The sequence below is a fragment of the Centrocercus urophasianus genome, unplaced genomic scaffold, assembly GCF_019232065.1.
Source record: "Centrocercus urophasianus isolate 14NV4802_14NV808 unplaced genomic scaffold, USGS_Curo_1.0 seq_11, whole genome shotgun sequence".
Lineage (NCBI taxonomy): Eukaryota > Metazoa > Chordata > Aves > Galliformes > Phasianidae > Centrocercus > Centrocercus urophasianus.
The window spans coordinates 81,457,858-81,480,460 of NW_024884253.1; positions in this window are offsets into that span (position 1 = coordinate 81,457,858).

A 22,603-nucleotide genomic window follows, 5' to 3' on the forward strand; every position below is an offset into this window, starting at 1 on the left:
TAGGCAAAATGCACTAGGATCAAAGAGGGAACATGTGGTTTTGCCTCTGTTCAAAAGGCTACAACAAATGAGATGAGAAATGTTGATATTTACAGCCTGAGAAGTTTTTGTATTTAAAAGCTAAATACATGATATCAAAGACTGCGGTTGTGTTAAGGTTATAGAAATCTTTAATCTATATATCATCATTCCTTCTGTCTAAATATGAAACCTGAACTTCAAGCAGAAACCAAAGCAAAATTCAGGGAAATTGCTGAATAGTTTGACAGTGTGATGCATAGTTCAGCTCATGAACTTCTGAGCATAAGGGAAATGGCTGTTTAGGCAGCAGATGGTATCAGAATTGGCAACTCTCTACTTCCCTAACTGGCCTTGAAAGCTTATACTGATGCCCATACATCTTCAAGAGAGGAGAGGCAGGCTGGATCTAGAGGGTTTGGTGAAGCACAGTCTGGTAGAGCCAGGATGGAGTTGGAAGAGAAGAGAGGATTTTGTATGTCTGTCACAGAATAAATACATTCGCTAATTTATTTGCCTTGAACGTTCCCCTTCTTTTAAATTTCTCATATATTTTAGGGACCTTTTCCTTCTGTTTTCAGCTCACGTAATGGCTTCCTCTCTGAATAGGTTTCCTGTTAGATTATCAGGAAGAACAGCTGAGGATGGACCTCATCCAAAGCCTTCTGGAGCAAATGAGAGTTTGACCAGTTATTGCAGTCATGCCTTATACTGTACTTGTTTGCAATGCCAGAGTGACAGGCATCAGCTGAGCATATAGCTGCCTTCTGAATGCACCTGGAAAGTGGCAGATCCTGCCCAACCAGCTTGCTGCTTCAGCAAGTAAGGCAGACTGATGAAATGATGAAGCTAAAATACCAAGTGGTGAAATTGCACACCTCAGTTTGCAAATCAAGATGGTAAGGCTGAGAATGGTAGGATGCCTGATACCTACTCCAATACTGCTTTTCTGATAATAACTTTATGACACATCACTGTTCCCCTGCTGCTACCACAGGACATGCCTAAGACACTAACTTATAGCCTAGTTGGTTTATGTATCTAGCTAATGCACCAAGAAAACAAAGGAAACATTTAGTATAATGGTCCTCTTGCTTGGAGATCTGACATCAAGTGCTTTGGATATTGGCACTCCAGTATGACGTACTTATAGATCACCTGGTTTTTATAAGCTGATTATCAGGGTCACTGGAGAAGGTTTAAATGAGCCATGAGTGTTACTAGTCAATATGTAAATTTCTGTGAGAGTGTGTACAAAAGGGATGTGGACAAATCATTTTGGAAGGAATTACTTATTAACATTTTAAAAATCCACGAAAGTATTAATTTTGAATCAGGAACTGCTATATTGGTTGCAGTTCTGGCAGTGACTTTGGGAAATTCAGCATGCAACTACATCTGAACTACTGGGAGATAAATTCATCTACTTCATGTTTTCTAAGCTCCAGCATGATAATGAGATCCCATTACTTCAGAAGTTCTAATGTAGTCGCAATAAAAAATAATTACAAAAGAATATGTCCTAACTGAATAAAACATTGAACATCTGTAAACATATAACTTCTTCACATGAAGAATTTGGCTATGTTTCTTTAATAGTTACGATTTATTTTTGAGAAAAATATTTCCTTAGCTCTATGCCCCTTCCCTTCCTCATCTCCACTCCATTCCCCAAAGCAAACAACAACAACAAAGTGTTACAGCAAATGGACATATGTTTTTTCTGAGTTCAATAATGAGTTAGGTTCAAAACAAGACCAGAGAGCCATGATGTTTGCTGATCAGGCACTCAGCATAGTCACAGGCCAGACCACATATTCTTGGGCATAGTTTTAGAAGAGTATTGGACTCTTAACACTTGCTTCTTACCAAAACTTCAAGTAACCAGAAATGAGGCTTTGGCACTTCTTTCCCATCTTCAGACCTTCTTAACTGATAAGGAGTAGGTGCCTTCACATGGGAGGCAGATATTCCATGTAGAAATTCTCACTCATATAGTACTAGATTATCACTTACCCAGGTCAGCTGATATGTCATATGTCACGTCCTGATGTGCATATGCTGATAGCAACTGTAACAGTGGCAATAGGGTCACTTGCACATATCATGATATATTTGTAAAGCCAGCAATCAGTCAGTACGGCATTGATAATGCTGTACTCTGTTGCATGCTTTTATTTTATATTATTTTATTTTTTTTGAGTGAGAGGAAGAAGAGTGAAAGTAATTCAAAATGTGAACAGTCTCTTGTTATTTGGATAAGGGAGAAATAAGACAGTGTCTGAGGGTCTCTGTGAGCTGCCTCTGTTTGGGGGCTTTTCACTGAGGGCATATTCAGGAAAAACTGCCTCATAAAACTCTTAGGCAAATCATAGCTATAAATCATAGGCAGCAAAACAATTTCCCCCAAGCCAATGGCAAATCGTTGCTATATCTTGAGTGTAAATTACTAACAATCAGCAACACACCTAGGAAATGGAGCAAGTCTACAGTATATTTACGATTTATCAGAGGTGAATATACTTTTGACAGAATTTAAGATCTCCAGAAAAACATAAAGAAATAGGTTTGTTCCTCAGGTTGTGCTTACCTTCCTTTCCTGGGGACCTTACAGCTGGTGCAGAAGTGGCTCTGTTCTACCCTTTTTATTGCCCATTCCCAAGTTGTTTGAGGGTTGATTTTTTTTCTTTCATTGAGGGACATACTCTGTTAGACAAGATAATTAAATGCACATGGGCTAGATTCTGATCCTATTTACAGAGTGCAGTAAATCTAAACTCACTCCAGTGACTGTAAGGGAGTAATTCTGGATTTATGTTATTATGAATGGGATCAGAATTTGGCTTGTATAAATGAATACTAAAGAGAGAAAATTACTGTTCATGTTCACACTCCTACTCCCTGGCAAAGGCTAATTTAACTTCCTTAGGCTTTTTCACTGAACTTGGAAAGTTTTGTTCACCACTGATTGTTTAGGAAAGGACTGAACCAGGACTTAGAGCTTTCAGAGAAGCCTATCATAATTATTGATTAGTAGTAGTATTAATTATAAATGCTGGATGGGTTATTGCCAAAGGAAGCCTGAGGTCATTCTTGTTATTTTTCTGTTTCTTTCTGGGTCTAATCAACTTTGATAAAGACTATGCTTATGTTTCAGATATATTTCTACTTCTTAAATTCTAGTTTCTTTTCTTATTGATATTGCTTTGAGAAGCACGCAACCAGGGTGGTACATGTTGATGCTTATATACAGGAAGTCTGTAGTTTCTGATAAGAACAGTGAGCCAAACGTGAGCCTGGTGTCTCCAAAAAAGTACCAACTTGAGTCTGAAATGTGAAGCTTTCACTGAGATGGACAGTGTCTGGATATGGAGGAGTGCCGAATTGTTTCTTGCTTAAGGTTTCTTCTTCCTCATAGAGATGTGCTTTTTTGTTTTTCTTCTTCCAGTAGAGTGGAGAGCCAGAAGAGATTTTAACATGCATTTTTGACTAAAACTTTTCTGAAGATTATTTTTCTTTTAGACTATGTAGGTCTCCACACCTACTGAAGTGTAACCTACAGATGATTAGTTCTCAAGACTGGGGATTGTTGTTGGTTGAAGACATTTTTCTCCCATCCTGTGACTGCAAGAGCATCAATCAAAACTTTATTTAGTTTATTTATGCATTTATTAAAAGAAGTAACAAAGCCTAGCTGTTAGAAAGCAGGGAATCAAGATTTATCTCATCTACAAGTAACTTTTGGAAAAAAATGGGAATTTTCGAAGGACTCAGATCTAAACAACTTCATTTCTGAATAAAATATTTTTCTCCCCTGGCAAAGACAGCATCCTGAGGTAAATACAGTCGGTGTCTTATTTAAGTGTCCGTTTTGTGCAATAACTCGAAGGTCACATATTTTACCCCTTTCTGATTTTTAAATATAATAATACAAAGCAAGTATGTAATATTGGGTTTTCTTTCACTGTTTCCCAGCTTTTTTCCTCAGGAAACTGAAGTAGATCTCAGTTTGTGACAGCATGTGAAAACATAAATTACCTACCCGCCAAATAACATCCTATTCTCAACAGTGAATTGTTAGCTGGTGTGTTCAGAGGAAGACCTGAGTTTGCTGAACTGGCATAGAGGGTGTTCAGGTATCTGGTCCAGCATTGTCTCAGGAGGGTGACGATTTAGGTCTATAACCAGTACTTCCTCCTGTGAGTTTTCATCGTGATTTCCCCATTATGTGATTTAATGTAATTATGATCCACTTCTAGCACCTGCCCACTTGTGGATTTTCTTTTTGCCTATAGATGTTTACCATTTTACTGTAGCTGCAGTTGTACCATCTAGTGTACCATCTAGCTATAAGCAGCCTAAAAATGAAGCACTTGATTTGAATTCCCACAAACTCCATTTGATCTTGAATAAAATACACTGGGCTATGTAGAAAGCCTGGCTAGCTCATTTTGTTTTTATTTTTAAACAAAGAGAAAGCATGATTTCCCTCTTCGTTTTACTCTGTTGCAGTAGTTTGACTAGTGCAGTTATAACATGGAAGGTGCTGAGTGTGACACAAACAAAGCCATGAATAAAAACTGTAGATTGATGATTGATTTACCATGTAAAACAAATTCTATCAAACTGCCAGTGATCATTGAGTTTTCTACTCCCTTCCTCAATGTGTTCCCATACCAACAGCACAGGTATTTCATGGAGATTTCCAAAACTAAAGGCTCCTTTAAAGGCTCCTCTTCATCTGCCACTAGGACTTCTATCCAGGGTTCCTAAAAGATCTTGAAGATGATACACTACTAAAGAAAATTGTGAAATTAAAAGTATTAGTGTGGGAGAAATGCCCCTAACACTTTGAAGCTGTCTTTACTTACAGTCAGATACTCTTTCATCTTTCAAAGATAGCAATATATCAAATTTTAAAAGAAAAAGTGGCACTTTGTTGAACTATTATTTAGAAAATAAGTTCAGCAGAAACCTTTTTGAGTTCAAGTTCTAGCAGTAGCCCTTGTGTAACTTCAGTGCATTCTGTGAGCATTAGAAGAGTCTGTGTATTTCTTCTCTTTTTCAAATCACTCAGTCATTTTCTAGACAAGTAACAAGTACATATTATACCAGTTAATGAACCAGTTAATTGGCAAAGATGGAAAAAAACTGACGGTCAGGTCCAATGTATTTCTAAATTGTAGCATTTAATTTAATTCCTACATTTATTGGATACTTCCAACTCTTTTTGGTATTGATGTGACTTTTACATGACAAACACAGAAGGATCATTTTCAGTATGTCAGTGAACACAAAAATATATGATTAAATATTTAATTGTTTCAGTACTTGATGCCTAGAGTCAATCTAGTGTTTTGTGTATATGTACTTCTAGATTCAGTCGTTCTTTCTTGCTTTCAAACTGATAAACAGCTTTTGATTATTTCACACAGATATTTTCAGGGCAGATGGTATATTTTTAAATCTCTTTTTAAATAAAGGACAACTAATGCTATCTTTCTTCAGAGAAAAACTTCATGGAGTTCTGTAGGGTGATTCTTTGTCTTCTCAGAGAACGTGAGATTGTATGTCGTTCTGTGTTAATGATTTTAAACATAGAATATCTCTCACACTTCACATTTATGGAAATCTTGCTCACATAAATGTGGAATATCAACAAATCTAAGTGGTGGTGCACTAAACATTTGCATTACAGCTTATATTTAGAAGATTTTTCAAGTAATAAATAGTAAAATCTAGTGGCACTTCTCGGAAGTCCAGTTAGTTGTAAAACTCAATACACATCTAGCTCAGTGCCACTACACTTCTCTCAGGGAACAAAGCTCCAGCCCTGAAAATGGCAGATCTCAGGACAGAGATGAGAGTTTCCTGTTACAACATTCCTGGTCAGGTGAGGATACAGTCTGCACAAAATCGCATATTTGGAAGTTGCTTTCAGGAACCAAACCATTCTGATGCAAGTTCTGCTACATCAGAACTTCCCCAGAATTCTATCAGAAATTCCCCAGAATCCAAATCCTGAATATCTATTTCTAAAAAGTAATTGGACAGTTTATTTCAGGTAGAATATCCAGAACAACAAGTGTTGCTCAAAGTCAGAGTCGTTTAAGAAATGTGTTGGAAATGATGCGCTTTGATCTCTAAAGAAATATTTTACTCTCAGAGATTCTTATGTCTTCTCTTGGATGACCAGATGCAGACAGGAGTACATGCTGAATTGAATGATTCACATTATCCATCAATTCTAATTTACTTCAAGGCTATGTAGTTAGCAGAGCTGTGTATATGGACCTGAAAAGCATTTTTCTGCCTTCTTATTTATCAGATATTGATAATCAAGGATGAAAGGTGATGATTCCAGATGACAGTCTGAATTACCAACTTTTGGAAAAAAAATCAAATGCAGGACAACAACACCCCCTTTCTCCCTCCCCCCCCTTCCCCCCAAACACATTTAATTAGCTTGACTTTTCCTTGGCTTTTTTATTTTTTCTTTTTTTTTCTTTTTTTTTTGGGTGGATGCTATTTGGAGTTGCCAGTGGGGTTAATTCTTTGGCTGTTCTGTCAAATGCTAGGTTCTAGTACAGATATTTGTGTATATATGAACAACTGTTTTTTAATAACCTGCCAAGAAGCTATAATCTTCCATTGCAATCCCCCGGGATTTAATTAGAATGGTTTTCCACAGCCTGACATGTTTATGGGGCATAGGTAAAGAGACAGTTCATAAAGCTGTCAATTTTCTGAGAAATTAAAGAAAAATTGGGCTGCTTAGTGCCTTGGCAATTCCATGCTGCTGATACTAGCACTGCAAACAATGAAATCAAAGGCAATGTAACAAGATACTGATGCATTAGAGATGGGGAGGGTTTAAAATTATATACAAAGGCATTTGTCAATTTGAATTTGAATGCATAAGAGGAGAAATATGGAAAACAAAATATGAACTCCAGTAGCTGCTCGCTAAACTGCTCAGGTTTAAACAGTGCAAAGCTGAACAATAGTCTCTTCATTTCTTTATCAGTAGCTGTAACTTTCTGTCTCCTAGGGCAAGTTGGAAAGGGTGAAAACTGTGAAAGGAAATAAGGCTGGACTATGAAAACAGTTGCTACTGATTTCTGTCCTTGCTGACTGGCGTCCCAGGATGTTTGAGCATGTAACAAAAGGGGAGAGGCAATTCTTAGAGGTACAGCTCATGGAATCTCCTCCTAGCTGGTACAGTCTGTGCTGTGTTTCCTTGAGACTGTTATATGCTGGCAGGTGAAAACAATCGAACTGCCAAATTCTGTTTTCTCTTCAGTAGCTTTTTGGTGGAGCTCTGTGGGTGTACTTGAGTATGGCTAGATTATTTGATGAAAAAGAGCAGCAACTTACTGTCTTCTTCAGAGTTGTCATATATGATTTTTTTCTTTTTTAAAAGGAATTAGAGTTGTCACTGCTGGTCTTTGTGCAAATCAACTTCACAGTAGTTAAACTGATATTAAAGACTGTGAGAAATGAGCATACAGGACACCATTTTGATAGCAGCGTGAGCCATTGTTCAGGAAAGCTCTGTAGGACATTTACCATTTTTAACAGAATTTAGTACATCTAGTTCATGCCTGTGTTCAGGAGCAAGTGTACACTTCTACATGATTCATTTTACATTAGTATTACTGAATATTAAACCAAAGATCTACATCATCTATGTCACTCAATTCGATTAACTTTTGTGCTATTCTTGGAATCATGTTTAGGAACAAAGGTGGACTGGGTAGGGAGAGTTCATGAGTAGGTTGACAAATGATGCAAGCAGAAAAGGAAAACCTGAAAAAAAGTTTCTCATGTCTTCAAAAAGGAAGAAGTTTAGAGGCACAAAACAGTATTCTGGTTTTTGAATGGCTCCTCTCCAGATCCAGTAAGGTCATTTTAGGAAGCAGTTGGGTTAATTGACAAAGGAGTGACTGATATTAACAGGAACTCTCTAACTTTGAGTAAAGTTATTATGGAGTCTGTGAGTGGGTGCTTTTAGGAAGATTATATAAATTCCTACTTGTGTTTTCTACCTGCAGTAATACAGAAGAGAGAACCCTTCTGGTTCTCATGTTTTACATTTTACTGTTCTGAGCCAGAGAGGTATGAGGGAAGATCCCAAACTTACACATTGTCATAAACTTCAGTTGATCAGTGGAACACCAAATCATGGTGTGCACTGCATAGCAGTGACTGTGTTCTGCTACCACAGGTGAGGCAATTGAAAATACAAATATTATAAAAGTGCATTTGGAAACGAAAGTGGGAAGCGTATTTGCCTTTTCTATCTCTTACTCTGCATGTTAAGCTACTCAGGTGTAAAGAGTGTAAAGCAGAACTGCTCAGGGTGTGACTCCATACTTCTGAAAGTAAACAGAAGCGTGTGACATTTCCAGCTGATGGTGTCACAGCTTACTGACAAGCCTGTCTGTCCTGTTACCTCGTCTTCTCCCTAACTCTGCTTGTTTGCATATTCACGTATTACACACTGTCAGGATCTTTGATTGTCAGCTTCATCTGTAGTTTGTTTGTACAATACAATGCATTTGGAGGCTCTAAGCTCTACTCTAGTAGCAACTGTACTTAATACCTTCAGCAGTTACTCTGGATGCATTTGCTTATTTTCACTTCACTGTTTGTAAGAACACATGAACCTAAGGATGTTCAGCAAGACCAAGTGTAACACCTTGCACTTGGATCGGGGCAATCCCAGATACGTGTGCAGACTGGGAGAAGAACTCATCAAGAGCAGTTCCAAGGAGGAAAACTTCAGGGTCCCAGTGTATGAAAAGTTGGACATGAACTAGCAGTGTGCTTGCAGCCTGAAAGGCCAACAGTATCTTGGGCTGCATCAAAAATGAGGTGGCCAGCAGGGAGAGGGACGGGAGGGGATTGTTCCTCTCTGCTTTGCCCATATGAGGCCCCATCTGCAGTACTGTATTCAGCTCTGGGTCCCAAGCACAAGAAATATATGGAGCTGGAGTGGGTACAGAGGAGGACCACAAAGATGATCAGAGGACTGGAGCATCTTTCCTATGAAGACAGGCTAAGGGAGATGGGTTTGTTCAACCTGGAGATGAGAAGGCTTTTCTCATTGCAGCCTTCAGATACTTAAAGGGAACTTATGAACAGGAGGGAGACTGGCTTTGAACATGGTCTGACAGTGATAGGACAAGGGAGAATGGTTTTCAACTAAAAGAGGGGAGATTTGGATTAGGTATCAGGGGAAATTTTTCACTCTGATTGTGAAGAGGCACTGGCACAGCTGCCCAGAGAAGATGTGGGTGCCCCATCCCAGGAGGCCTTCAAGATCAGGTTGGATGAAGCCCTGGGCGGCCTGAGCTGCTGGGTGGCAGCCATGCTTATGGTAGGGGGTTGGAGCTCAGTGATCGTAAGGCCCCTTCCAACCCAAGCTGTTCTATAACTCTATGATTTCTTGATCCACGTCATTTATTTTTTCTTTTGTCTCACTCTGTGTCTATATCTTTTCTTCTTTCCCTCTCATTTTTTTTTAATCTTCATTAATATTTCTACTCTTCTATCGCTGCTCGAGTCTATTCTCTGCCCAGGTTTTTAAGTTACAGTCATTACTCCTATAAAATATATTGTAAGAACCATCAGATATAGAGTTAGTGTGATGTGTCTCTTATAACCATAAAACACCTTAGGGAGAATACTTTCTCAGACCAAAACATCATATTTTTGCTTCTTGCAAGATTATTTTACTTCGTGCCTTTTTCTCATTTCTTTTTAGATTCCTAACACACTTACTATTTTTTTTTCCACTCATCTATAAAATAAAGCTCACCAAGCCATCAGATGTAATTTTTTTTTTTTTATATTCCTACACTTACATGATAAAAAAAGGAAAATAAAAGTTTATGAGCAGAGAGACTGAAAAAGATAGGAGTGGAAGTCAAGGAGAGTCTGTACTATAGGTCAGCAAAGCACACGGAGATTGAGTGCAGATCAAAGAAAGTTAAAAATTATTTGACAGCATTTGATTTAGAACAGCCATGCTGAGAAGTCTCCTGTAATAATTTATCCTACCTTTCACTTGTAGATTGCTGAGCTGTCTTGAAAGAATTCAGAGACTGTGGAATGCAGCCACTCTTTTCATTTATGATTTTAGAAGATGGGATGCAATGTAACGTGTCAATGTGTGATCAAGATGTCACCTTCTATCAGGACTACTCTAGATGATTTTATTTTTTCCACAGACCACTGTGAACTGAATATTCATGGCAAAAGAGCAGTTTCTCCTATGCATTATGAGGCTGATGAAAGAAAGCTTAGACTAAAACTCCATTTGGAATTGCGTTCATGCTTTCATTTTGTAGGCGTTATCTTCTATTACGAGTGCTTCTGCTGCAATGGGAGATATAATAAAAATGGAATATGGTAGGCTGTGCTTAAAGTTAGAGTGATTCAAGATCTGGTGCATCCTCTGTCTCAGAAATTTATTTCTCACCTTAAGTGAATGTTAGAAAAGTGGCATTCCACTGAAAACAGTCAAATTCTTCCTGAGTTGGGCACCGTGATTTACTACAGAGGCAAAGAATATAAACTCTTAATTAACTGATGAACACAAGAACAAAACTAAAATAGCACTGATCAAGACTGAGCTGTATTGTTTCATCTACAAAGAAGTTATAGGAGAATTTTCTTAGTGTCCTAAACATTTCTTTCACAGATTTCTCACTATATTAGTTAAGCACGGCTGACTTGACATGTATAGTGTCTACTGCAGTGCAGTGTCCCAATCAGTCCTATGCATTCTGCATGCACATGTCAACCCATACCCTCCAAAACTATGAGAACAACTTAAAAAAATGAGAGAAGTTCAAACAGTGTTTGAGGATTTGGAGTTTTTGGAATTATACCAAATAGTGCATGACTGTGGTTGAAGAACAGTGTATAGCTGTGTAATAAAAGTATATATATATATATGTCTAAACTACTCATATGCTCACCATCCTTGTTAGTGGCCATCTGCAAAATGACAATAAATATATATAGAATGCAACTAGGAAGTGAATTTTGGTTGCAATAAATACCTAATCATAACAAATGATTGGAATTATTCTGCAATAGTTCTGTTCTGCTTTAGACAGCAGTAAAACTAGTGCTATTGGTTTCACACATAGTTGTGGTCTTGTTGGTAGTGAAACAATTAGAATATGGAAAGTTGCTGCTGTTTATCATAAGAAATCTTTTCAAGTATGCTACAGCAGATCTTCACCATTTTTTCATCAAGCAATATAGAAAGCATTTTTTAAAATTCTTTTGTAAGGAAAATTACCTGTAGAAATGAAACAAGTGACCACAAATTAGATGCCAACAGTATGGTTGAGGGATGCAATGTAGCTTTTAGCTAGAACTTACTGAAGCTCCATCTAGAAAAAAAACATGTGCTTGTAAAATAACAGATTTCCTATGAAAGAGAAGTCTGAGAAATTTTTAAGAGGTAGTTAATGTCAGTTTCTGTTCTTTACATTTCATTCTATGTAGATGGTGTTTAGAGTGTCCTGAAGAATATAAAGATATGAAAGCAACTTTTCAATACAGTTTTTTTTTTTGGTCATGACTTTGTGCTAGACGCTTCTTTCCTATTATATGGTGGAAAGAGCAGTAATTACAATAAGCATGATCACAAGATATATTTTTCCCAGCTTCTGCTAGTTCTTGTGGCTACATGCCTGTTGTCTTTAAGAAGATCCTTGGATGATGATCTCAGATGTGCAATTCTACATCATCCACATCTACTTTATTCAGATGAATCTGATCTTGGTCTCTGGTTTGCTTTTAAGTTTTCATGTGACTTCATTAGCAAGTCTCCTACACTCTAATTCCATTCCATTTTGAGACCATGCAAAATTTATTATAACCACACATCACTGCTCAATCTGCCTTGCTTTTTATTATAGTGTTTTGTCTATTTGCCTCCCCACAGCTTCCTGTGTCTGTTACTTTCAGGGATTCTTCTGCTGCAGGCGTCCATCTGTCTATGGTGGCTTTGATGACCTTCCACTTTAAAGCTTTAATAAATTTTGTGAAGTTTAAGTAATAAATATGTCTGAGCTGCTCACTCTTTTTCCATATGTATGATCCAATCCCACTTGCTGTAATTATGTATCCACTTCACAAGTGGGATTCATCTCTGACTTTAATAAGATATTTGAAGTTGTTTGCTACCCTAGGTAGTCAGCAAGGTTCTCACTAAGACCAGCTGATGAACTTTCAAAGGATAGCTGAAAATAAACATAGATTTGTTCTTAGTCACTCTTTGGAGGGGCTGGTAATTTTGAATGATGTCAGGCCACTGTAAGTACGATTCTTGTCAGGGAATGCAGAAAGTGTAGAATTTAAAGCTTAGATTTTAATCTAAGCCCTCCCATTTTCAATGGGACTTGTCAAAGTACATTAGTTTAAGCAGAGATGCAAGCCATTCCCTGGGCTTGTGTAAGCCTGTCTGACTAATCCTCACTTCTGCTGCTTTTCATTAAGACTACTTTGATTAAAAAGTTCATAATAAATTCAGCATCCCACTGATTCTTTTTTTTTTAACTTTGTAGAAAAATTTTTGTGGCATTTGGGTCAGATGTTCCTACTATTTCTAACTGAATTAAGAGTATATGTGAAGAACACGTATTTCCAAGATGATTAGAGTAAATGGCGTAACACTAGATCAAAAGATTAACAAGTTTCAATTTGAATTTTATACTGCTTACTTTAAAAGTGAGTTTAAATGCAACATTGATCAGTAATATTTTTGGTTCTCTGATTTTAGCATCCTACTTAGTAATTATTTGCATATAGCTTTGTAAACCTGCACAGAAACGAGGACTACTTTCCTGTCCTGTTATAACCTGTTAATGCAGTTAAAGGGAACTGGGAATTCTGGTTTCCCAGATAACCAGCAATCTTATAAGGATGTGTCTATATCTGTCTTTATATCTGTTGTTAGACACCTGTGTCTAAATTCAGAGTAAAGTTATCCTCTTGAATGATACGTATAATGGACACCTGCTTTATATTCTTCAACCTTCCAGAGCAGCTGTCACTGCAATTACAAGCGAATGTATAAATCATTTGGATTATCTGAGCTGAAACCTGCTGTGTTTTTCACAGAGTATTTTCCTAACTGAAGGATTTTGAATTGTTGTTGGTATTATTTCTGTTTGCTGTTTTTTATTTTCCAAACTGTTTAACTTGACTTTCCTCAGCAGTGTTTCTCTATTCTGTTGCCTACCCCAAAACTCTGGTGATAATCTACCTCAAGTGATCTCCAAGTTGACACTGTCAGCAAAGTTTAAACTATTTGTGTGTCTTCCTGTGCCAGACAATAATTGTAAAGTCCGACAGACATGAAATGCAGAAGCCAACTACAGTCATGGGCACAGTGGCATATTGCCTTACACAGAATCCCTTACCACTGATCTTTTCCCATAAACCCCATTTAGAAGGAGGAGCTGAAGGAGAAATCACAATCACCACAACATTTTCCTAAGCCCTGTTTGTCACCCTTCCCTTCCTGTATAATCTGTTTCAGTTGAGGCCTCATACCATGACTTCCCACATATTTTTCCCGTGGTCCCCTTGCAAAACCTCTCTTCCACATTCAGTGCTTAAGGAAAATTGAGTGGATAAGCAACCTAAAAATATTAGTCTCATTTAACTTACAACTGGATCATGTTTCCTGTTTTCTGTGCAGCAGGGTACACAGGTGGCATTCCCTGTAAGCAGTCACCTTGTCTTTGATTAAGGCTAAGATGTTGAGATTATTGTGTAATTTTTGAACGCACCATTTTGGTAAATGCATCAGGAAAGTGTTATTTCATCTGCTGTACATAGATGTAGCTGTGACTGGCCCAAATGAATGAGATCAATTCAGTGCTTGGCACTTGACTGTGTCTGAAAACGTGCTAGAATGTCAAGAACTACAACAGGCCACGTGACTCTCCAATCAAGAAAGGATTTTAAGATCTAAAGCTGAAGATTAGGTGTATTTGTGAAGGTGAATGCAATAAAGGAATGCATTTTTTTTCAGTGCATCAGAGGAAGGGGCTCTAAATACCCTCTCCTGAGGAATTCAGCTGCATATCAGTGAAGGTAAAGTGGATATAAGAAAAATGCCATGTGTATGGAGAGCATTAGGAAAGGTCATATATTTCAAGAAAGAATATTGTTTACAAGGAGTGTTAATAGGTTTCAAGGGAAATGTTAATTTTTTTTCCTGGCTGAAATAGCTACTGCAAGTTTTTAATGGTTAATCATTCATTCTTGAATTTTTATATTAAGCATTTCATATTACTTTATTGACTTAACTTTTATGCTCTTCTTCATTTTGACAGTAAAGAATGACCAGGCAATACTCTTTGAAAATTGGAGACCATTTGCAGCTGCTCTCTGCTGAGGAAAGTGAATAATAGGGTGCCCTCAAGGAATTTCAAAGGTATCACTCAACAGAAACTTTTGTGTCTGAAGAAAACTAGATCATTTTATCATAGTAGGCATACTGATATGTTTGCTTTAATAAAATGCCATATTTCTGCCTTTAATCTCTTGTCAACCAGCTATTAAAACCCCAAAGTGTATGCGTGCAACACATGTAAACACTCGTGGTTTCAAGTTTGCCACACAACATAAAATAAAGCATCTTTTTTTTTTTTTTAATATATATTTTTTATTTTTTTGGTGAACAGCCTCTAATAAATTAATTGAGTAATGGCAAGGAGATTCTTTTTTCTCCAGTGCCCTTCCCCAAACCAACCAATCAATTAGACATAATTCAGTAATCCTTGCAATTTTTCTTTTTAAAAGCATTATCTAAATCCTGCTGAGTGGCCAGAATGAGGAAATGATGACAACTGTTTTCCATGTAAATAGTGATGAGCACCTGAAATAATAGCAGTGTTAGAAGATGATTACTTACAAGAGTTGGCTTTATGTGCCTCAAGCCCCCAGAATTTTGCACCTGCACTGTACAGTTCCCCTTGTCTTTCAGCATGGCAGTTCTGTGCTGTTAACTCACTCATCATTTCTTGCCTGTTTTAACACAAGCCTTGAATCGGTGCCCACAGTAATAGAATCTTGCTTTGAAAGTGAAAGACATCGTGACCCAGTTCTTTTGGTCCCTGCACCACATTCATTCAGAAATTCCTGTAGCTTTAGTTGAAGAAGGAAAGCGTAGTGAATTTAGGAATTGTTTCAATTAATAATAGAAGATGAAAAGTTTAAAAAATATATTCTGAACAACTGTGCTGTTTATGAAATGAATATTAAAAATGTAATATTCACATATTTTTTTATCAATCTACAGTGCTCAGATGTTTTACTACCATTCAAAAATCACAATACGAAAAAGGCAAAGTTTTACATTTAAGATTGTCAGCAGTCACACAGCACAGCTGTGAACCAGGAATAATTGGAAGTGTGTGTGATTAAGAGGGAAGGACAGACTTTTACACATTATGACCACGCATTATATAGGTTGTAAGATAGACACAGCCACTTTTTGTATATCAACATGTTGAGAGTAAAGATTGCATTTCCCCTGAGTCCAATAAGAAGGGAACTGTAGCTGTGCTAGGCTATTGGCTAAACCCTCAGTTGCCTATCAGTGCTCAATTCTTTCCCCTGTTGTATGAACTCTTAATTTTTTCACTAAAGGAAAAAAATGATAAACTTCTACATTTCTACTTCTGGGGAAGTTTTCCAGTACTATCAACAATCTCGATTCCCTTTCTGTTACATTTCTTCATGAGAGAGAGTGTATCAAAATGAAGTCAGTGTTAGAAATAAAGAAACATAATCAATTTAAGTAATTACTATTTTGCTATCAATATTTTTTCCTAAATGGAGCACGTTTTTCATTTTCATATATGCAGGTGGTCAGAGATAGGATGTCTTCAAACAGCTGTCCAGGCTTTCTTCCTTATTGCAGTATCCTGCATTTTCTTATCTTTTTCTCTGATTTGTAGTTGCTACTTATACATGTGTGAAACTAACTCATTTTTCCCCCTTTCCAAGGAAGTTATGTTCATTTTCTATTTTGAATTTCAAATACATGGAGCCCTGAGTTTCCTGAGTCCTTTCAGATCTCCTATTAATCTTTGTTAGTATTGGCTAAATCATATAATTTAGCTCACAGATTTCAACCACACTCTCACCTCACTTTTCTCCATCATACGTATTGTTAATAGTTTGTTGCACGCATGTTCTATATGTTTACAGAATAAAAACTGTTAACTCATTTCTAAATCACAGAACATTCCTTTAATCTTTTACTTTGTTTACCTCTTGAGATTTATTAGAATTTTCTTTTTTTCCTTAGATGTACTGTTTCAGCAAATGTCCTTTCAGATTATTTATTTATTTATTTGTTAATACTCAACCCTAATGAGTGATTCTATGCATTGACACTTCATAAATTTATATCTTGAAATTTATGTTCAACCGCTTTTGTTCTGGATCTTGGATTTTTGTGTCAGTCTATTAACTGAACTATTCTCAAATCCAGGGTTACTTTAAATTCACCTTTTAATTCACATTGTATAGAAAAATATATATTGATAAAATTAGTACTGTAGGCTAACCATTGCCCAGTAAGAACTAATGCATTATTAATAGACCAATACTCTTCAATATGCTGCTTGTATTCACAGCATGTTACAATGTGAGTACATATCACCAATATTCTTCTTATTTTTCTTGAACAGGCTCTTTTTTTTCACCGTGCTAATATATATAGATTTAAATCTTGTCAACTATCAAAATATCCTTTAACCACATTTTTCTTAATGTCTTGAGCAATTGTGGTGAGTTTTTCTATGTCTTGTAAGTCATTTAGGAGCCTTTGAATTAGAGCTGAGTGCGAGGACACTGAGAGCTTCTAACCCTGCAGCTGAAACTTCTCGCTAGACTTTTGGTCACACGACGTTGGATGCCTCTGATTTCTGCTGTAAATGATTACATTTTTCCAACATTTCCTGTTGTGACATTGAAATCTTTGAAGAATTTTCCATATTGCTAAATTGTGGGTCATCCGCTGTTGCTGTCCTGTGATATATCTGCAAGGAACAAAGCTCTGGAAGCCTAGTAAATCTCTCCAGTCCCTGATTCTTGCGGTCTCCAACAGCAAATGATCTTGCCTAAGGCAGCAGGCCTTTTGTGAGCAGAGCTCTGTTTGGAATTTTTCCCAGACTATGGTTGTAAGGTTTGCAATGTTTTTCAGCTTCCACAAGAAAATGTGAGACCTTTTTCTTTCCATTAGCGTGATTGCTGGAAAAGGCTTATTTACAGTAAAATAAGGATCTTGCATTCTTAAGAGGGAAAAATACTTCTAATCAACTATTGGTGTGGATGGCCTCTTGTTTTCATGTATGATCTTATGCATAGTCTTTATGGCTTCATCTAAACAGTAGACCTGAAGGCAAGATTTGTGTCCCAGGCAGCATTTTAACCCCATATCTTCCCCAGGTGTGGCATACAACAGCTTTCTTCTAGCACCCCTGGTAGACATGCTGGTTTTCATGGTAAGGAATCTGAGGGATACAACCCGAAAGAAATTCCCACTGAAGGATCCTGCCAACCTGTGTTCTGGATGACTGACCATGATTGTCTCATGACGTATGCCCGCCACTAGAATTAAATGTCACAGTATGCTGTTATTAGGATTCCTTCATTGAAATACAATGAGTGTGAAGTTACTGTAGTGCATATAGAGTTACTGCCTAAGATCAAAAATGAAAACGGAAACCTGTAGTGCAAAATTATGCATTAATTAGATTTTATTATTTCATTACATTTTACCACAAGTATAATCTATTACAACTATTATGTATCTCTACTGAATTTAATGCTGGCAAATTTCTTTGTGTAGTCTGGATCTAATACTTAAAAAATATGGTTGCAGGAAGAAACTACTTTTCCACATCTCGTAGTGGGATTTTTTGTCAGTTCATTTGAGTGTGACACAAAGTCTGACACACAACTGATAAACCATAGAACTTCTCAAAAAAGATTGCAGGATTCCACCTTCAAAAACTGATATATGTGAACATGACTTTTCAGTAATCTCAACACATGCAACAAATATGTCTTGAATTACTTATTCTTGCTGCTTAGAATCAGACGCCAGGAAGCAATAATTAAGATAGAGATTTAAGAAAAGCTGACCTGGGAGTCTATTCAGCTGTTGATATTTTCTGAAGGGATAATCTCCCTCTCAAAAGTAAGCATTTCATAGTCTTTGCTTGTTTTGAGTTACCTCAACAGAGCTATTTGTTGCTAGCAAAATATTCATGCAAATAAAAATGTGCTATACAATCTGGGCTAGTCTGGATGGAGCCCTGGCAAAACAGAATCAGTTCCTCACTTTGCTGTCAACTTTTCACAGTTTTTATAGGCAAATTGCCTCTGCTTCCTCTGCATAGTCTGTAAACATGTAAACAATGTAGGGAAGAAGCCATCTCCATCAACTTCTGTCTACAGGACAAAGATCAGTGAAGCACAAATTTTAGCTTTGTCCTCTGGAAAGTATTTTCAAAATGGTTTTATGGCATCTCTACAAACCTGAGTTGCCGTGCCAAGAGTCAAAAATAAAAAAAATGAATGTTGTGGTCTCATTTTAGGTCTATTTCTGTCCAGACTTTGTTAACACAGGCCTGTAGTTGGAATGCAAGGGATTTCTGTGGTCAGGGTAGAACAGGAATGTTTCTGAGAGGTATGTACAAAATTATGAAAGCTGAAATGACTATTTTTCTCTTGGTCAAACTGAAAAACTTACTCAAACTACTTGTGAGGCATTGTGGACACGCTTTTAGCTGGAGGAAAAAGGACAACACCTTTCTTTTTGATTAAGATAGTATTCACACCTCTTTCTTGCTGAAATTCTGGTGGGATATAGGAATCCAGGGAGAGACTGAGATCTCACGCTAGAACATGCTGCACAAATGTGGAATTAAGACAGGGTTTGTGCCTCTCAGGTGCCTGCAATCCTAATGCATGAGCTTAACTGTCAATAGTGAGCAAAGGGTGATGATGAAATTGTGTTTTTTAACAACAAAAGCAGTAATCATGGCAAATGAAGCATTGCTTTACCCAAAGGTATGACTTCTACTTTCCCTAGATAGTATCCTTCAAATGTTTCTCTGGAGCAGAGACTTAGTGTTCAAGGTGAACTAGACCAGACACAGAGGTGTGTGTTATTGGCCTACTGAAACTCTATCATCCCAAGGAGTTCTTCATCTATACCCTGATCTTCTTGCTTCGCCAAGAACTGTTTTTTTCCGGCTGTGTTCAGAGCTACTGTTGAACAGTAGTGTTGTTTGCTTTATTATTATTGGTTTTCATGTCGTGTAAACAAGTATGAAATCTCATGTAGGTAGAAGTGTTTATTTTAGAGAGAATATGGCTCTGGAAATCTCAGAAGGAAAATCTCAGAAGGTAAAAAGTAGTCTTCCATCTGATGTGAAACATTGCTGGACGTTTTGATATTAGGACTATGCTCAAAGCTTTTGTAGGTTTAAGAAATTATAGCAGCAAGGAACTATTTTAACAATGCAAAATTATACATGTGGTGCATGTAAGATGGCTCTGATGGGATCAGTCTTCATTTCTTCTTTCACTTGGGCTTTTTGTGTGCAGAGAACAACAGGATGAGATGACAGCTTTTCTCATGGCCCTGTTAATAGTTTTTGCTAACAAGGAAAGGGGAAGGGAATAATTCTTTGCAATAATATTGACTTCTTCTGTGATGTTGGTTAAGTCACTGGGCTATTGTGTACTCAGCTTCCTCAAGAAGAGAACAATACTATTTCTGTGCCTTGCACAGGTGTTAGGACTGTTGGTGCGAATAAAGGATATTTTGTTTGTCGTGAGTTGAAGCAGCTTTTAGTTCTCTTCAAAAAAAAAAAAAAAAAAAGAAAAAAAGAGGGAGAGGGAAGAAAATAATATTTTCAATGAACCAATGCACTGCTTGTTATTCCCAGCACATACTGAGTTGTCCCATTTCATGTAGTAAGTTATCTGATTTGTTTCTTTATTCATTTCAGGCCAATTTTAAAATGAAAGTTGCCCATCTGGGAAGAAGTTTTTTCTTTAGAAAATGTTGAAGCAAATGTCTTTTGCTTTTCAAATAGTGAAACTCCTGGCATTTCTGAAGTATCTTTATTTGGGAGGGGAGGAGGAGAAAGTGCTGTTTCATATCATAAAATCAGAGAATCAGAGAACTGTTTGAATTGGAAAGGACCTTTAAATGTCATCTAGTCCAACTCCCCTGCCATGAACAGGGGACACTACAGCTACATCAGGCTGCTCTGAGCCCCATTCAGCCTGAACTGTCTCCAAGGATGGGGCATCCACCACCTCTCTGGGCAAACTGTGCCAGTGCCTCATTGCTCTTACTGTGAAAAACTTCTTCCTTACATCCAGCCTAAATCACCACTCTAGTTTGAATCCATTTCACTTTGTCCACCCTCCCGTATTTTTTCATCAGAACCGCTGTGTGTGTTTATAACAGCAAAATTCTTTGAAAGATAACAGTGCCCAACTTATTAAAGTGCACAAAAGTACTTCAAAGTACTTTCGCAACCTTTGGACTTTAGTCTGATTTATAGATATTTGTGTTGTGTCTTCTCTCCTGGGGCTTCCCAAGAAATCACAGCAGTGACCATATATCTGTGTTGCATGCCAGGGCTGAAACTTCTTTCTAGAATTCAGGGCATGTCATTATCCTGGTGTGTATATACAGCACCTCAAAGGCAGCTCTAGAGCCCTTTCCTGCACCATTTGGCTCAGGCCTTGCAGACTGCGTGTTCTGTCCTTTTGTGTGGATCACTGCCTCCCCAGCCTCATCACCAGCACCACCCTCATCACCAGCTTTCCCAAAGGCCTGAAGAAGCCTTCATTATGAGCTAAGTTGCAGTCAGCTATTTGAACAAAAATATCTATCTTCTTGATCAAGGCGGGAATGCTAATAAAGGTTGGTGGTTTTCCTGATAAGAGTTACTTAATGCTTGCATTATTTTCTGAATGCTTTGGAATAGCTTTTCCAAATTCAAAATGAAAATTTTTATGGGGAAATAAGAATGCTTACTCCATCGAGTCTTTGAAAAAGCCAAAAATGAAAGCCTTGTTCAGAGATTCATCACCTGTGTTACTCTCTTTCATCCTGAACAGGGACTGAAGAAATATTTTTATATTAGTCAGCTACCTGCTGAAACTTGTTTCAACAGGACAAAAAACAAACTGCCCTTTTGGCGAGCAATTTTGTGACTGCACAGCTAATACTAAACTACAGTTTGTACACACACGCACACTAATGTCAGACTGCTTAAACCATAATTATTAATGTGACAAAGCAAGGCAAGAGCAGCATCCAAAGAATTCATGTTTGAAGTAACAGATAATCCTGTAATTGCTACTTCTTGGTAAAACTCTGGAGTATGCGAGATGGAGCCTTCGGTTAAAAATGGCACATGCACATCAAAGATGCTTTCCTTGTGTTTTATACAGGAGTTTTCTTTCAAGTGAAGAAACACCCACACAGAAATGCAAAAAAAAAAAAAAAAAAAAAAAGGTTCTATTGTGCTCTAAAGACAGTTTGTTTCTGCTCAAAAGCAAATGCTGGTTTTTGGCAGCCCACAGATGGAAATATGTTTAACGTCGGGAAGGTGAATTGCCACTACAGCAGGGACTGGAAGTGGATGTCAGCATGAGGGAATTATTGTCAGGTTTTTTTTGCTAGAGGATTTTGTTCTATGCTTTGCCAAAAGCTTAGAGCAACGTTTGTTTCTTTCAGTTGCTGATCTTCATAAAAGCATCATGCAAAGGAAATCAGCCTTAGTGTGGATGTGTGCATATTGCAGGTTTCAGCATTCAGACTGGAATAGTGACCCCCACATTCACAGAGCCTGTTAGCAGAACAGCCTGCTCAGCTTTCCCAGGAGTCATTTCACAGTTTTGGGTTTAGTCAGAGAGGCAGATGTCAAGAAACTGCTATGAAATTTTTTGTCCCACTGTGATTTAGCCAAGACTTGAAAGTCACCTGTACTGCAAATATCTCAAGAGATCAAGCCACCACATTTCAATGAAAGTCTACCTACTAACACGTGTAGTAAAGCAAAAAATGACATATCTGTATGTTTTTGAGTTCTACTGTTGGATTCCACTGTCTCTTTATTTCTTCAAAATTTCACAAAATGTATGTAAATGCTCTCCGTCTATGAATTTCCACAGGACATTTCCTTAAGTGGCCCTGGGAGCAGGTGAAGGTGTGGTGAAACCCTGATTCAGAACTTTTAAGCATGTTTCATTGTTGTTTCTGCTGAAGAGTCATTTCTGAATCCCTGAGCAAGGTCAGGCAGAACTGTGGCCATGACCTCCCTTCTTGAAGTTGATGTGAAATGTAAATCTTCTGTATACCAATATGTCTGTTTCTTCTACAGCTCACCTCATTTGTTCTTGCAACAAGATCATCAGGGTGTGGACAGTCTCTTGTTTTCTGTGTATGAACACACAACTGAGTTAATGTGCCTGCCTTCTGTTGGGGTATAGATGGCAGTAA